The 17,216-nt window shown below is 40.0% G+C and overlaps 1 protein-coding gene across 4 annotated transcripts in view; it reads right to left on the bottom strand.

Moving 5' to 3' along the window:
- FNDC3A (fibronectin type III domain containing 3A) overlaps positions 1–16,584 on the bottom strand; it is a 59,402-nt gene extending 42,818 nt beyond the window's left edge. For 2 of the 4 annotated variants that reach the window (XM_088129292.1, XM_088129289.1), the window contains exon 1: positions 16,436–16,584. The gene's annotated coding sequence lies outside the window, so the exon portion shown is untranslated. Of the gene's footprint in view, positions 1–14,514; positions 14,534–14,831; positions 14,957–16,435 lie in introns of those variants that run through there. The other 2 variants (XM_088129290.1, XM_088129291.1) reach the window with 2 other exon arrangements.
- Between the last annotated feature and the right edge of the window lie 632 nt (positions 16,585–17,216).

The raw sequence follows: 17,216 nt of genomic DNA, 5'->3' as shown, positions 1-17,216 counted from the left end.
AAACATCAGTGAAAGAATAGAAAAAGAGAGGCATTTTACTAGCAACATCCAGTGTAGAACAACAGTCAGCAACTTACCTGGGAGTTGGAGATGCTGGTGCCCACCTTTTCCCCAACACTAAACCTGGCATCTCCACTGACAGCAAGTATGCTGGATTCTCTTCCAGAGGTTTATGCAGAAAACTGGTATTCTTTCAAATTTCATCTGCACCCCTTAATGGTGACAGGCAATTTTGTTGGTGGTGAAATAAAAAGTAAGTGATTTTCCAAAAACATGCCCTTCAGCAAGGAATGTAGCTTGCAGGGTCAGTTCTGGAGACTCTTCTTTTAACGAAACCTATTTCAGCTCTCCTCCAGCATACAGAAAAACACACTACAAGTCAAGAAGAGCCCACTGGGAGCTAACAGGATTGTTAACTGAGCATTCAAATTACTGGTTTAAAAATATAACCAGCTGTGAAAAACATGCCTGAAACATTTGAGATACAGGTGGCCATTTGGAGGACTGGGAGGAGAAGTCAGGTGGTATGCAGTCTCTATTTCCAAATTTAAGGTTTCTAATGCATTATAACACACTCCTGTATGAAGAATCTTTTTCTAAAAGCAAATGATTTGTTGGACACGCAGGAGAAAAGAGAGAAATAGATTGTAGCATTACTTATTTAGATGTATAGCACTATTTCTTAACCAGCCTCTAGAGTTACTACACGAGCTCTACAGTCTTCACCATGTGAGAGAAATGGAGAAGTGAACTGCAAAGGTTGAGGGCAGATAAGCAATTTACAAGTGGCACATTCCCATCAGAATTTAATCAGATTTCTAAAAATACCACGTAAAGGTCTCCAACAACCATTCCAGAATAAAATTTAGACAGAGACTTACATTGCTTCAAAAAGATTGTTTGGACCCCACATTCAAAGCCTAAGAATGCAGTCTGTTATAAGTTTCATCTCAGCCACAGACAGATCTGTGTGTGCTTGTCTGCCATCTTTTTCCAAAAATTCTCAGAGCAGCTATCAGTGTCAACATAAAACATAACAATCCAAAACCTCAAGTGTACATAAACATGATAATTTTTAAAGAATGAAAAACTGAAAATACATATCATGCACCCACATAATCACCTTCACACCCTCCTCCTGAGCTAAGCAGAACAGCTAGGTCTTCAACACTTCAAAGCTGGCCAGACTGCTACTTTTGAGGAGATGGGGCAAAGAGCGAGGGCAGCTACTGAAAACTGTGACTCCTAGCCACAGTTACCACCTACTCTTCAGGTAGGAGCTGTGAATCTAAGAGAACCCCAAATTGCAGACCATCCCTGGATGAGGTAGTATAACTTCATTCAGAGTAAAAGATGGAATTTCCCTAGAACCATTAGATCCACAAACCACTTTTTGTCTTAGATGGATTCAGTTGTAGTCTGTTCTTCCCCATTCTGACTGGATGTACTCCAGGCACTGGATCTGTGCTTTCATTACATCATTGCTTTGGCCAAGGGATGAGACGTATAGCTGGATATAATAAACATATTGATGGTATTGAACCTCACACCAAATACAACTTCATCTGTATTTCAGAGATCTCTATTTTGTCATCATCACTGACTGGAACCATCCCTTCAGGGAGATGGAGAACCATTGCAAGACATTGCCCCCCATCCCAAACTCTTTAAGATGGTTCAGGATACCATAGTCAATGGTACTGAAAGCTACTGAAAGGAGGACCAAGAAGGTATACTTCCTTGATCCCAGCCTCTTCACAGGTCACATCCAGATATGACTAAGGCAGTTTCCATGTTATACCCCAGCCTGAAACCTAACTGCTAGAGGTTCAAATAATCTGTTTCCTCTAAGACTCTTTGCAGTTACAAGACTTTAGGTAAACCACTGTCTTTCTGGATGCAATCTCAAAATATTGTGATAATAAATGGGGTGCCACAAATTAAGTTTAGGATTAATAACCAAAACGGTTTTCAATAACTAATAATAGAATAACAGTGCCTCTAAGTGCATGAAAAGTACTTTTCCATAGTACTCACCATGGGTATCGGATGGATCCACTCACAGAATTAAGAAAAGTCTAACTATATAGTGCTGTTCCCTATAGATTTCATCACTTTCTAAAAATTAAAGAAATCGCCTTGGCAAGTCCCACAGAACATGTGTTTTCAAAATAGGGTTAAAAAATTCTGGAAGGTGCATTTTTCCTTCTCACTTAAAAAATTTTACTCCATATCTTTTTTTCCTTTGTTGCATATGTTCAATACTTTTCTTTTTCTTTTTGCTTTTAATCATCCTCCAAACTTGTAGAGAAGCTCCATAGCCCACTACTGAGATTTGGGGCAGAAAGTGGAACTGAGAGTAAGACAGAAGTACAAACAAGGAGGAATAAATGACGTAACTCTGCAGGGAACTTCAAGGAATTTCTGAAATCACCTCCCCCCCCCCCCCTTTTCCTATTAAGGAACTGCTTCTTGCAGTTCCTTCTAAAAAATCAACTTGCAATCAGATCGAAACTGCAGGAACCAGTTGGCTCTAAGAGAAAGGAAATACTTTTCCACATAAACAGAAACTAAAATTCAGATCAGCTTCAAAGAAAGTATGAAAATGCTATGGCTCACTTCTCTCCCTTAGCCCATCAATAAGACCTACAGTATTTCCCAACAAAATTAAATCGAGGGAAAAGAGGAAATCTTTGCAGATCCCATTCGGAACCAGAAAACTCATTTAAACTCCCCCCCCCAAAATATATTTCATGTTTTTCTAGCAACTTAATTATGTTGCAGTAATGCATTGTATTTCCCTGAGAATTCTTACTTGGCAAGATCATTTACTTTCTCACCTCAGGGACACTGGCAAGTGAGCTTGATGAAAACTGGTAATACCAGCTTACATTATAGAACTTTTGTAAGAACTAGGTGTATGTGAAATGATCAAATGTGCTATGCCAAGGCACATGACCCTTGTTCCCAGAATACTGTACAACACTTCTCATAAACTTCAAACACTGGCCTGTTTAAGATACAGAAATCTTAAATCATGAACTGAAAAACCAATGTTGTGGCTGCCATAATGTAAAACATCTAAGATCTGTCAAATAATTGCTTTTTATTAAGTCCAAGCCAACAAACTTCAGTTTGATCTCTAACTCTAAAGTAGTACATGACACCAAGAATATTTCCAGGGGGGAAAAAAGGACTTTAAAGTGGATAAAAAAGCAGATAAAAGACTTGGAATCAGGTTCCTTAATACAAAAGGTTATTTATTTGTTTATTAATCATAATAAACCCCACCTCAATCACAGGACTCTCAGGGGCTCACAAGATGAGAACATACAATAAAATATAAACTATAAACATGAAACAAATAAAGCCCTGAACATAGCATATGGCATTAGGCTCCAGAAGCCCTTCGGAAAAGCGGAATGTCCAACAGCTCCATCAGTGAAAAACAATCCTTATGCCACTTCCATATATGCTATTGTCAAACTGGGAAACAAACCTTCATTTTCGTATTCAGTGATACATGACTATATCTTCTTTCTTTCTCAATGATATTTAATATTTTACAATGTGTTTCTAAGATTAATGGTTTCATATGTTTGTTGACAGATCTTGAATGGACATGTAAGTCAGTTTAGTGAATATTCACGGTCTTAGTCAGTAAGCACTAATCCATTATTAAACTTTGACACTGTAACACAAGCCTATTTGTAAATCTGAAGATATATACTGCGCACTGCCTTTTCAACAAAAAAAATTCTATAGTACTTTAAAAGCAAGCAAAATAACTCAAGGATCAAATGCCAATAATTTTTTAGGCAGTGACCAGTATAATTCACATTTAATTTAACAGCTGCTAGGTCATATCCAACTGAAAGATGGCTTTTACTCACCCAATTGGTCTCTGATAACCAGAACAGTCAACTAAGTCAAAACTTCCAATCTCTAGTAGCAATTATTAAAAATATGCCCTTTAAAATAACCACAATGAGTTGGAAATGATTTTAGTCACCAATGAGAACAGTAATTTTTAAAAACTGTGACAAGTTTTCTATTATTTCACATCAAAACATACAGACCTAAACAAGGCTTAAAAACTTTCATCCTGAAATCAAACTGAATTCAAAGGGTTTAATTTAGGATTGATTGCTCTAAAGCACATGGGGGGGGGGGTGGAATCAAGGATGCCCAAAGTCCATAATTTAGAAATGGATTTCTTCCTGTAGTGGCCTCTGACCCCAGCCTTCCAATGCTCAATTTTCAGTTTGGGAGGTGAGACCTAGTGTGAATGTGGATTAAGTCCCAAGATGGGCCTTAAGACTATGCAGAGGCATCCTGGATATAAAGATTAAGGGAAAAGATCTGTGGATCTTTATGGACGTTTTTCATTCTTCCCTAGAAATGCTTTAATAAACAGAGTGGGCAACTGATTGTCCATCTTGTCACAACTGTCTAATTTGCCCCCCAAAAAAAAAAAAAAGAGCTATCACTTCCTCTTAGATTTTAGTACAAATTTTAAAAGCATGGTCAATGACCAGCAAGTGATTACTACTGTTCTTAAGTTACTGAAGAACAGGGAATAGGTCCAAAATATGGCAGGTGAGATTTCAAGGAATGATTCTATGGCTCTGTGGAAGCAAGTATCTTCTTACACTGTGCTATGACTTCCTGGGAATGAGAAGTGATTTCAAGATTATGAAGGAAATTAATATTATTAAATTATAAAACATATTATTTATTAACAGTATTATTATTATTATTATTATTATTATTAAATTATTAAGTCCCAAAGTCCCTTGAACACACTCAAGGCAGCACAGACTGCAACTCTTCTAATAGCCGCACTGGAGAATGGGGAAGGAATAGACAGAACTATTTAAAAAAAAACTGGATGATAGGCAGCCAAACTCTATTATCTAAAGGTAAATGGGAATTGATCTAAATATTTAAAGTGCATTAATAATTTTTATATGTGCCTGTACAAGTACAGGTAATCCTCGTCTAACAACCATTCATTTAGTGACCGCTCGAAGTTACGATGGTGCTAAAAAAGTAACTTACGACTGGTCCTCGCACTTATGACCATCGCAGTGCCTCTGTGGTCACGTAATTGCAATCCAGGTGCTTGGCAAGCAGCTTGCACTTACGACGGTTGCAGCATCCTGGGATCATGTGATCACCATTTGCGACCTTCCCAGCTGGCTTCTGGCAAGCAAAATCAATGGGGAACCGGGTGATTCACTTAACGACCACCAGAAAAATGTCATAAAATTGGGTGCAGTCACGTGATGCCTCGCTTCACGACAGCCCCACTTAACAACCAATTTTCTGGTCCCTATTGTGGTTGTTAAGCAAGGATTACATATAATAATAAGTAACGGTGAATATTAGAACAACTGGGATAAGACCAAAACTGAATTTTGTTTCAATGATTTAAAAAAAAAATCTTGGCTGCAGATCAAGGAAACCAAGATGTAGACATTCTTTAACTTCAATTGTCAGAGAAGGGCATGGAACTATTTTCTATTAGGAACATTCTCAATAATTCTAGAACTGAGATTCCTGTAACGCTGGTAACCCAAGTAGTCCAAGATTTAATGAGGACATCTGTGGTTTGCAAAAGCCAAATTACATGTTCAAATTCATTTTTAGGTAAATACCTCATGGAATTTTATAATTTCATTTCCAGTCATAAAACAGATGGTAGGAACCCAAAGCATCTAAGCATACAACCCGCATACTACCTGCCAGTTCCTTATTTGCACAAATAAGTACAGTGAACAATTTATTAATATTTCTAGACCCTTTAATAAAGACCGGATTACTTGGTTTCACCTGAGAGTCAGTGTGGTGCACTGGTTAAGTGTTGGACTAGGACTGAGAAGGCATCCAATTTGAAAACAATGCTATAATGCTTAGAAATCATCTTCTTGAAAATCTTGGCATATGCTGCAGGGAGAGGGCAAGTGTAAGAAGTATTCAAAGCCTTGGCTGGGTATACATGGCCAGCTCTTTATTTGTTCATCAATAATTTAGTTATTATTGGTCCAGAGGCATATGTTGACAATGAAGTCAAAAAGACTTTGAATGTGATGGTATGCTAATCTAATGAGAGCCAGTTTGGTGTGGTGATCAAGGCATTAGGCTAGAAACCATGGGACCATGAGTTCTAGACCCATATGAGCACAAAGCCAGCTAGGTGACCTTGGGCCAGTCAGTCTCTTTCAGCCCTAAGAAGGAGGCAATGGCAAATCACTTCCAAAATCTTGCCAAGAAAATTGCTTGTCCAGGCAGTTGCCAGGAGTCAAAAACTGACTCTAAGGCACACACACACCTAACACTCACCCAAACAAAACTTGGATGTTACATAATCTAGCCCAGTGTTTCTCAGTCTTGACAGCTTTAAGATGTGTGGACTTCAACTCCCAGAATTCCCCAGCCAGCATGATCTAGCCTATCTTGCAGAAAACATTCTCCTCAATGTGTTGGATACTGAGATAGTTCCAAGTTTGTTGTGGGATTCATATCCACATGCTCTAACTGCCAGCTAATATCATGCAAATTACAGATGGAGACAACATTATTATTTAAGCAGCAGCTCACTACACTCCAAACCCAAAAATGTAAGTTTTAAGATTGTCTAAAGCTTATTTTGGGATGCAAGAGCTACACTTGAGGTAGACAATTGTTGATTTATGAACAGAGCCCAAACAGAACCAGTACCTGATCTCAGCCCAATGACTCCCTTACTATTTGATGTCTACCTTCTGGTAAACTCATAGAAGCCAAATATTATCAGATTACTTCTGAAAGATTTTCTCTCCACTACAAGTGAGCCCACACAGGAGCATTTTAGGCAAATTGATTTACATATTCTAAATTTCAAAAGAGGTCAGAAAAGTAAGTCTTTTGACATAAACCTAGCTATAACTTAACTTTTGGGAGGCAGAGATGGCAAGGTCACAAACTTTCCATAATAGCAATCTGTTCATAACTGAACATATGTTTTTTCTTAAAATATCAGAAATAATTTTACATATTTCCCAGGAGACCTTATATGCACTCTCTTCTGTGTATAATATTTGGCTTCTATCCAGAAAACAAATAATCATTAGAAATGTTTCTTAGGTTTTGCTCCAAAAGTAAATGTACTCAAACAGTTTCTGTATATGCAGATGGAAAATGCACACATAATTACTATGTCTTACAATTTTGGCTGTGGTGGGGAATAAACCACCAAAGGTTGTTAAACCTTTTAATTCATGAAAACACAAATACAACACTCTCTGTAGAAGAAACTTCAATATACAGATTTCTCCCTAAACATCTATCATTGTATTTCAACTCCTCAAAATCAAAATAAGAATAGCAAACTTGATATACATGATTAAAATCAGCAGAAGTATTTCACGGCACATTTACATCACTGGAAAAAATCACAGCTCCAAATGTTATTATCAAGCTCGGTATAAGTTTAACATTCCTCTAGCCCCTTCAAATTCCCATTGTGACAACCTGGGACCAATCCATTTTGCACTATAAAATCATGGATGTTTCTTCTAGGCTTGTCAGTTATAAAGAGTAAAGTAGAGTTACCCCATATGGTGCTTAGCTATACTGTATGGCCTAGTCCAGGAGAAAGAATTATGTCAGAGTTTTATCGAGTAATTGCAATAAACGCTGGCAGAAACATTCACCAAGATCACACCATGGAAGAAGAGAGGAAACATATCATGAGGGGAAGTATGATCTATTTACTCAAATCTTTGATGCAGTATGTGATCTGCATTTCACGATGTTGCTTCTTTGTGGAATAGGATGATACTTTAGAGTTACCAAAATACTTCGAATATATATGTGTGTGTGTGTATATATACATATAGATATAATAAAGAACTTGGATGCAAAATCAACAACTAATCAGAACCATAATGGACTACGTCATAGATTCAGTCACAGTACTGCGTAGGCATCAAGTCACATCTGGTACACAAACTAGAAGTACAGTGGTACCTCGGGATACGAACGCCTCTACTAACGAACATTTCGGGTTACGGCCAACTCGGGATACGCCCAGAGTCACGGAACGGATTAAGTTCATATCCTGAGGTACCACTGTACGTAGGCCAGAGGCTGGTGGATCAAGAGTAGGAAGGGTACAAACCTCCTCTACTTTCTTTCTTTATATATACAAACTGGTTGAGATTGCCTGCAAACACTGAAGGGGGAAGGAAAACATGAGAACAGACGAACAGGTGAAAAAAGGTTAACAGAGATTAAGTACGCTCACAGCATGGTTTGGTGTCTTTCCTGCAGATCCACAGCATGAGTCAGCATCCTAAACATCTCGATATTTATTTGTTTATTTACAGAGATCGTCCTGACATTACTAAAAGATGTAAGCCAGTTATGAAATAGCATGGGCAATACTTTTTGAAAAATCTCAGAAATAGGCGGGAACTGTGCTCAGATCATGATGGATTTTTAAAGGTTGGAAGTCTCGAAGGGTAGAACCTATTTTAGACATGCAGAAGATTCAAGGCAGAGTATCTGCAGTTATGAAGGATTCTAATGAGATAGCCTAGGAAAAGCCTCTTCTTAAAAATGTTGCAGCACATCGTAGCAGATCAAGTGGTGAGGAAGTGGAAAAAAATAATGAAAAGTTCTGACCTTCTGACCTAAAGCCACTTGAGAAATGACTGCTGGATCTCAGCCTTTTAAGTAGCTTTGTTTCAATGAGGAGGCAAGACCAGGCAATATGATTTTCTAAGGCCTAGGTAAATTAATATTTAAAATTTGAATTATAGTGATTTGTATAAATACATACTTAGACTGTGTTGCAGGTAAGTAGAGAAATCTTGGCTTTTTCAAATTTGTTTTGATTTGTTCATCAATATCATATTTCCTCCTTTTCCCCTTTTTTTCTGTTAGCTTTCCTTAGTTTTTTTATGCATGCAGTAATTCTTATAACGGTGTTATAGTTTACATTTAATTTTGTTATTGTTACCAATTGCAATGTCTTATAAAGCTCAATTAAAAAATTATTTAAAAAGAGGAATGATTGTTTGCTTATTTATCCAGTTTATATGATTACTATTTGGACTGGCTAAAGAGGTAAAAGGCCTCAGTTCTGATGTCAAATGAATGATTGGTATCTACAAATAACAAGGCAACAGCAGTGTGCAAAACATTTTTAATTCAAATAATTTCCAATTCAAAAGACTCCCAATTCATGTTCAGAATGGCCTGTTTCAAGTGCTTTGGGAGTATTTTGAGCTTGAAACACTTCTAAAGTGTTCAAACCAGCTCATTTCAAATTCGAATCAGTTTAGATTCAACTCAACTCTTTATTATGGTTATAGACCAGTATATAAATTCAAACTTTTTGGACATCCTACAAAACCTGTTGCTTCTCACTTGTAACCATGTTCCCAAGCAGTCCTGCAAGAACACACAGGCATCTTGGAAGGCAACACAACCCAGAGAGAATTACAAGCCAGCCCATTTACTTTCCAATTATTTCTAACAGCTGATTCGCTTTATCTAGATCCAATGCTTACTTCTTCTCATCCTGAAAAATGCATAACTTAAGTCTTTTTTTTTTTCCAAATAAGTTAAAAGGATGGCCAAAAATCAGGAAGAGTCTGGTAGCACTTGTCCAGTCCAACAAATTTTATTAAAAGGCATAAGCATTTGAGCTGTCATTCACAAAAGCTTATGCCTTTTAATAAAATTTGTTAATATGAAAAGGTGCTATCAGACTCCTGATTTTTGGCTACCATAGACTAATACTGGTCTCCTCCTACAATCCTTCCAAGTCTAATTGGAAATGTCAGTTATAATTGGTAGTACAGTTTTATCAGAAAGATTTCCCAACTCAAGCCCTTTGACTGGGGGCTGTAAGTAGCTCCTGGGATCCAGACAGAGTGTACAGACAGGCTATATACATTAAATAGTGCTGCACCTACATTTTGATCAGATTCCCTAGAAAATGTACATTTTACAGAACATTTTCTTCCATCCTTTCTCCAGAAATATAATTTCAGACAGACAGACTTTCTTTCCTCAGGTAACCACAGTAGTGGGGAGATATAGGAACCATTAGTAACAAGGACAAACTTCCTGTGCTCTCTCAATTTCTTCTCTCAGTTAAATTGTAATCTAAATATGTATTTCTAACCAGTTATTTAAAAAATTTGAGCAAATTCCAAGGGTTTTTATATCACAGATAGATGCTAGTATTTACTGAAATAGAATGTATTTCGGTTTCTACATATACCAACTGTAAACGAGAACATTAATTCCAACATGCCAGGCAAACACGTGAGAAAGAACTGTCTGGGAAAAAACATTTCCCCAAATCTAGTCACCAACTTATCTATACCGCTCACACTGCCAAAGACACTTTTATAAACCATGGAAAACTAAAGAGCAGAAGAGATCCTGTAGTGTCCTCCTACCACTAAGCAGCAGGCTATAGATAAGAGAATTCATTTAGTCAAGCAAAAATTATAAGCAAAGGAAGTCCCAAATAGCAGTATAATGAACAAACAGTGTAACTAAAGAGGACGGTTTCAAATACATCTAGGAAATAACTCGATACGTCCACTGAGTTGGGGAAGCTAAACTGAACTGGCATTAAATGTACTTTATAAACATTTCAATAACAACGTTCAATATAAATGTTGAAGTGATTATGAACATGTTTCAGACATATTAAATGTTGATCTCCCCCCAATCAAATATTACAGCTTACATTTTTAGTTCCTGGAAAAAATCTTTAAACTCAGATTCCGGTGAATTTAGAGCTTTAAAAAGCTCCCTGGGAAATTGTCCAATTATTATTATTTTTTTCTAGAAACCTGTATCACTTTTTGGGCTATGGAGATACTAGGAGAAAGTTTTAATGAAGACAGTGCTTCCTCTAGACCAGTGTTTCTCAACCTTGGCAACTTGAAGACATTGGCTGGGGAACTGCTGGCTGGGGAATTCTGGGAGTTGAAGTCCACACATCTTGAAGTTGCCAAGGCTGTGAAATGCTGCTCTAGACTGAGAAGTTATGAATATTAAATTGCATTTGCCATTTAGTGGTCTAACCTTCTCTTTGGAGCTCTTCACAGTTCCCTTATGCCTTATTCACCTTAAATAATTTTGTGTTATCTGCAAATTTTTCACTTAATTGGATATGTCTTGACTAACTCATTTATTAACAAGTTGAACGGAACTTGTGCCCAAACCAGATCCTTGGGGGAGCCTACTTTTGACCTTCCTCCATTGTCCATTTATTCTACTCTTTGTTTTCCATAGTTCAACTAGTCACCAATCCATTGGAGGACTTTCCCTGCAATCCCATGACTACTTAGGTTACTCAAGAATCTCTCACAAGAAACTCTGTCAAAAGTTTTTTGAAAGCTAGTATACAGGCAAAGGATCACCTCCACCCATGTTTGCTGACACCTGCAGAGAACTTGAACACATTAGTGAGGTAGGATCTACCCCTGCAGAAGCCATGTGACTCTCCCTCAGCAAGGTGTGCTCCTACTCCATGCTTCACAATTTTATCTTTAATGTTTTCTGCCAGTCTCCCCGATCCCACCATCCATCCTGCCCTCTTAGTCATCACATCGTCTTCTATCCCATAGTGAAAAGGAAAAAAAAATTCTGCATGGTCATGAAATCTACACATGAACCTTTTTTTACAATTACAAAAGCTAAAATAATGTTGGGGAAATTGAGAAGGAATGCTTCCTTGTGGCTATCTTACACTGTGCAGATTGTGTGGTTAGATGCCCTTCAAGTTTCAAGTTCATGTCTAACGTTATTATACGCAGATGATAGTGGTGATGAGTTTCATGCCACTTAAACGGAATGGTAGCTTCAGCCATATGATAGCTTTGATTGCACAGATACTGTAAGTCTATCTTAATGAGCAGACTAATCTAAGAACTTAGCTTCATTACAGATATTTATTCCAAAGTAGTGGTGAAATTGGAACTAACTGCAGCATAGGATGCCATACCATGTATTGCTTGAACAGCATATTTATTAAAAATCTGACTCTTATCAGGCACAATTTCCCAGCTTTGGGGGATTCAAGGAAACATGGGAATCCTACAACATAATATATTAAAACCAAGAGGATTTTGTGTGTGTGGTTAATGGCATTTAAACATATAACAAACCAATCAATCATCTGAATACAGCTGTTCTAGTAGAAATAAAAAAACATAAATGAATATAGTTTAAAGAAAATTTCACTACCAATGGGAACATTCAAGAAAGCTAAATTCTTAATTTGACTCAATTATTCCTTTAAGAGGAAAAGGCTGATCTAGCATCAAACTCTAGTACTAAATTATTCTGCATTTTAACTTTCAGGCTCACTCTTCAAAGACAGATTACTTGTTACCTTATTATCTTCAAAATGGATCAATATTTAATATTTGTTTAATATTTAAGGACAGATTAACAATGCTGTCCTTAAATATTAAACAAATACATCCCACTTCAGATCTTACACAAAGCACTGATAGCCTATTTATGTTCAGGAGAGTGTGAGGATAAGCATGCTACCCCAACTTCTCTTTGCATCACTCTTCCTGTACTCCATGAGTATTTCATGAAATAGTGGTATATACATTTAAAAAAAATATCTGTAGTGGAGAACTTTCTCAAATCTATGAACATTCATAGATGAAAATTAAGATACATTATAAGTGAATTATCACACTTTGCATAACCCTAAATTAAAGAGGGCCTAATCCAGCAAAGGCCATTTGCAGGATCATTATGTGCAGTCTGGCAATGATCCAGCAAGCTGCAGTTATTAGTTATGCTGGCTTCCGGTCATCTGAACAATCCATAGGAAGATTTACTCACATTAGCTTTGTACAGTATTGGGGTGTCACAACACAACATTATATTTTCTGGTCATTCCAAGGCTGCCAATGGAAGGGAGAGAGGAAGGTGCACACCCCTTACCAGCCCTAATCAGTTGTGTTTACCAAGGCACATGCCCCCTTCAACCTTCACGTTTTTCCATTTCCATGCCAAAGTAAATGTTTGATCACATGCAGGTGAAGGCCCAAACCTGGGAGATCATGTGTGCGCAATATTTGTGCAAATCTGTGAATCCTGGAAGCTCCAATGCTACAGGGTTTTGTTTATTTTTCCAAGTGACTGGGTTGCTGGATCAACAGGAAATGTAGACAAGAAAGCTTAGGTTAATATAAGAGAGAGAGAGAATAAATTGCATCTCCATCACAATGAGTACTTCTAGAAGATGAGATAGAGCTCAGTGTGTTTTCTTTATTCAGGAATCCAAAACTTGTGCTCTACAAAAGAGATAAGAGCTGAAAATCCACTATCTCAACTTTCGCAAATTAAATTACAACTTTTCTTTTGCACCATATAAGAATGCAGGTGAAAGGGAAAACAAGATAGACAAGGCTTGCTTCAATGGCAAGCTTGTACAAAATGAAAAAGATATTAAATGAAAAAAAGAAGGTAATCAGAAACAGGGTTTGGGGGGAAAGAAGTGCATGTGGCAAGTGGCAAGAAAGGAAAACATTTACTTGGGGACCACAACTTAACCACAGAAGAGGACTTACTACCCATAACACTATTTCGGCACTGGGCAATATTACTTTTCCAACTTTTCCAAGTGTCCTGTATTTTTCTACTTCTATTTAATTCTAACAGTTGTTATACTTTTCAAAATACTGTGCTGTACTAATTCTCTTATTTTCTTTTTCTGTTCTTATTTTCAACTATTTTATAACTGAATGGTCTTGGACCATACAACTGCATAAGCTACTTCAGAGTTTTGCAAGGCTTCAGATACTGCCCTGAGCTCCACAGAAAAAACATGGAAAAAAAAGAAAGATGCTTAATCCTAAGCAATAAAAAAGAGTTACAAATTATTTCACTTATTATTGCAACCCACACTATAAGTCAGATCCTGCTTGTTACCAACAAGTCTGAGAAAGAAGAACCTGCACAGATTTCCTTCTTTTCAAAGTGATCATGGCCAAGACATAATTTCCCAGCTGAAAGCTGACTATGCCAGAGTCTCAAATCTTTGTAGGCTGGCAAATTTGACATTTTGAAAAAATGTCATGGATACCATTGCATAATGGCTGCAGTAGCAAGTGCAATTGATCTTAAAACACCTATGTCACAGAAGGCACCAATAATCATTTAAGATTCAAACTACAGGCTGAAGGACTCGTTGATTTCGTTAAGCATTTTAAGTTTTAAACTACAGTTTGCCATCCTACCCACGGACGTATATTTATCAGCATAAATGCTGGAAAATCTAACATAGGCTACCCTGTCGGAAATAGATATGCTTTTCCATAATTTATCTAAAGCAAACACTGCTTAAAAAAAACACGACAGATAGAAATACGAAATAGACTCCATTGACACTGATGACTAAAAAAGCTGGAAAGGAGTACAAACAGGAAACATACAGTGAACTAAAGTACACCTGCCAGTATTTGCGTCACTGACCGTCAGTTGGCAAGATTATAATAACACACGCTATTTGCCATATGTTAAGGAAAGGATCTTGCAAAGGGGGGTGGTGGTCTTCTTAATCCAAAAACAGAGGTTTCCATCATCTGAATTGCCCTCCAGACTGCCATTACAGCTGCAAAAAACACGAATGAAACCTGCGGTATTTGCTTGGCATCTACTAAATTCCTCACAGCCAACCAGAAGTCTCGACATCGGCTACGAATCCCCCTTTTACTTCCCTCCAAAAGGAAGGAATCCAGGAGGGGTTCCAAACACAGGCCTATCGAAAGCCACTGATTAACGGCACCTACCTTTTGCTCAGGAGAGATGTTGTGGGAGGTGCTGAATATCTAGTATGCGGCTATGCACTCAGTCAAAAGGCCGGGAAGGCGACGTGGCATTCAGAAAGACAGCATTCAAGGGGAAAGGGGGTGGAGATGAGAAAGGGAAAGGCAGCCCCTCTTCCTCCACCCCCTTCCCCCTCTTTTCTAATAATTAGCTGCAGCAATCATCAAAAGGAAAGATAGCCATCTAGGGCGAAACCTTTAAAAAGGAGTATCAATCGGACAGTCCCCTCGGCTCTGCTGGGGGGAGGGCTGACCTTGCTAGGAATCTTTCTCCCCCCCCAAAGGGAACTTCCTGCTACTCAACAGGAATCCACATGGACAAGGCAGGTGCAAAACTGGGGCATGCTGCTCCCCCAAAAAACTTATCACCAAAACATTTCTGTCCTTTTAGAACTACCTTTCAGTAGTATTTCTTTGCACACGCACGCTGAAGTTTCTTATCCTTTCCCCTGCATTTCCAGATGTCTCAAGCATAAAACACACCCCTGATGACTCGCATATGGTTTCCTCCACCAACTCTACGGTCATGTCCACAGAACTTTGCAACCTCGCTTTTGAAACCTGCCCCCCCCATGCCCACCCTTGCAGATCCCCCTATCATCCCACCCTCCTGCCTGAACAGATCTCCACAAAATCCCCTTACCCCATTCTCGCGGATCCAATTTCCTCACCTTGATTCCAACTCCCCCCCTTCCTTCCTGACTTAAGCTATGGTTATCTCCTCCCCCTCCCCAATTTCCCCTCTCTCTTTCTCCACATTTGTGAAGCACACCCCTTTCCATCCCCCAAGCCCCCCAACCCACCACCTCCATCTCCACCCCCGTTCCATCTCCCCAAATCCCCTTCCCACCTCCAGCTATTAATAACAAGGCCCTCCCTTTCCCGGCAATGCAAACCTCCCCTTCTTCACCTCTTCCTTCATCCTGCCAAGCCTCCCCTCCCTTCTGACCCCACAGGCCCCCCTTCCGTCCCCCCAAAAGGGAGCAGAGCCAGACCGAGGAGGAAGGTGGGGAAAGGTAGAGGCTTTGGAAATATGTACAGTGAAGGATCAGCTGTGGGAAGGGGGGGCGGGGTTTTTCCAGGAATAATAGCCAAGCTGGGATCGCGAGGCTGGCTGGCTGGCAGGAGAGAGTGGGGAAGGCCCCGGAAAATTTAAGGAAATGGGGGTGAAAGGCACCTGGGGGGCTTGGAGGAAATAACCAGAAAAAAGAGAGCGCTGGGGCTGGAAGCGCTGGGGTTCCAGGGGGAAGGCACGGGGCAGGGGAGACCAGCAGCTTTTTTTGCAAAATCCTGGAATTAAGCTCAGGGAATGGGGGGGGGGGGGATTAGAGATCAGCTGTGGGGATGGAAAGGGATTAAGCGAGGGGGCTGCTGCTGGGGAAGGAGGGGATTGGGATGGGGAAGAAGGAAAGTGGGGTCATCCCCTTCACCTCCCGCCCCAATATTTAGGGGGGCATCTCGCCCCCCCGCGCGCCCCCTCTTTTATTCCCCTCCTCCCGCCCGGCCACTGCCCCGCCCTGGCGGCCCGGAGGGGACCCTCGCCCGGCCGGAGGAGCCTCGGCACTCACCGTGCGGGGGAACCGGAGGAGAAGGCGGCGAGCGCCGAGAGGGGAGGACGCCTCGGCCGCCGCCTCAGGCTCGGCGCCACGAAGCCTCGCCGCGGCAGGAGAGAAACTCGGATGGTTCCGCCATGATGGAATGCAGGCTGCGGCGCATGCGCGGTACCGCCGCAGCGACGGCGGCGGCGGCCCTGGGACGGGAGGGGGAGCGGGGTCGCGCGGCCGGGCGCGCCAACCACAATGCGGTCTCGCTCGTCTCCTGCTCTCTCTCTCTCTCTCCCCCCGCCCCGTCCCCATTCCCTGCCCTGCGCAAAGAACTTGTGTGCTAAGGTGAAAGGAAAGCCCTAGAAATCGGCTCGGGAGGGAGGCGCTGCTTTTTTCTGCAAGGAGATACAGAACAGCACCTGGAAGGGAGTGCAGGCTTCTGAGCTCCACAGAGCTCTTCGTCAGGGCCGAGGTTGCAAAGGAGAGAGAGACCCACAGAGAGAAGACAGGGGAGGAGAGAAGAATGAAGGAATGAATAGGAGTTGGGGAGGAACCCACCCTCAAACTGAAGTCAGCTGACCCAGGCTTCTTTCCCAGTGTCACTGGGAGCCGGGTGGCAGATAAATTCAATAAATTATTAATATAATGATGTGGTTAATCTACAGTTAGATTCATGGCCTAAGGCTGGTGGAAACTTAATCATTCAAGTCCTAACCAAGGACCTAAGAATTATTAAAGTCATAGTAGTATTATTTCCCACCCAAAGACCTATACTTACTGCTAGACCCTTCTAGTTCACCTCGTT

Source organism: Python bivittatus, unplaced genomic scaffold (genome assembly GCF_059951505.1).
Source record: "Python bivittatus isolate LINGU-HERP-01145 unplaced genomic scaffold, Pbiv_v1 ctg000790_np1212, whole genome shotgun sequence".
In the NCBI taxonomy this organism is placed as follows: domain Eukaryota; kingdom Metazoa; phylum Chordata; class Lepidosauria; order Squamata; family Pythonidae; genus Python; species Python bivittatus.
The sequence above is the reverse complement of the archived record's forward strand: the minus strand, read 5'-3'. Positions and strand labels throughout refer to the sequence as shown.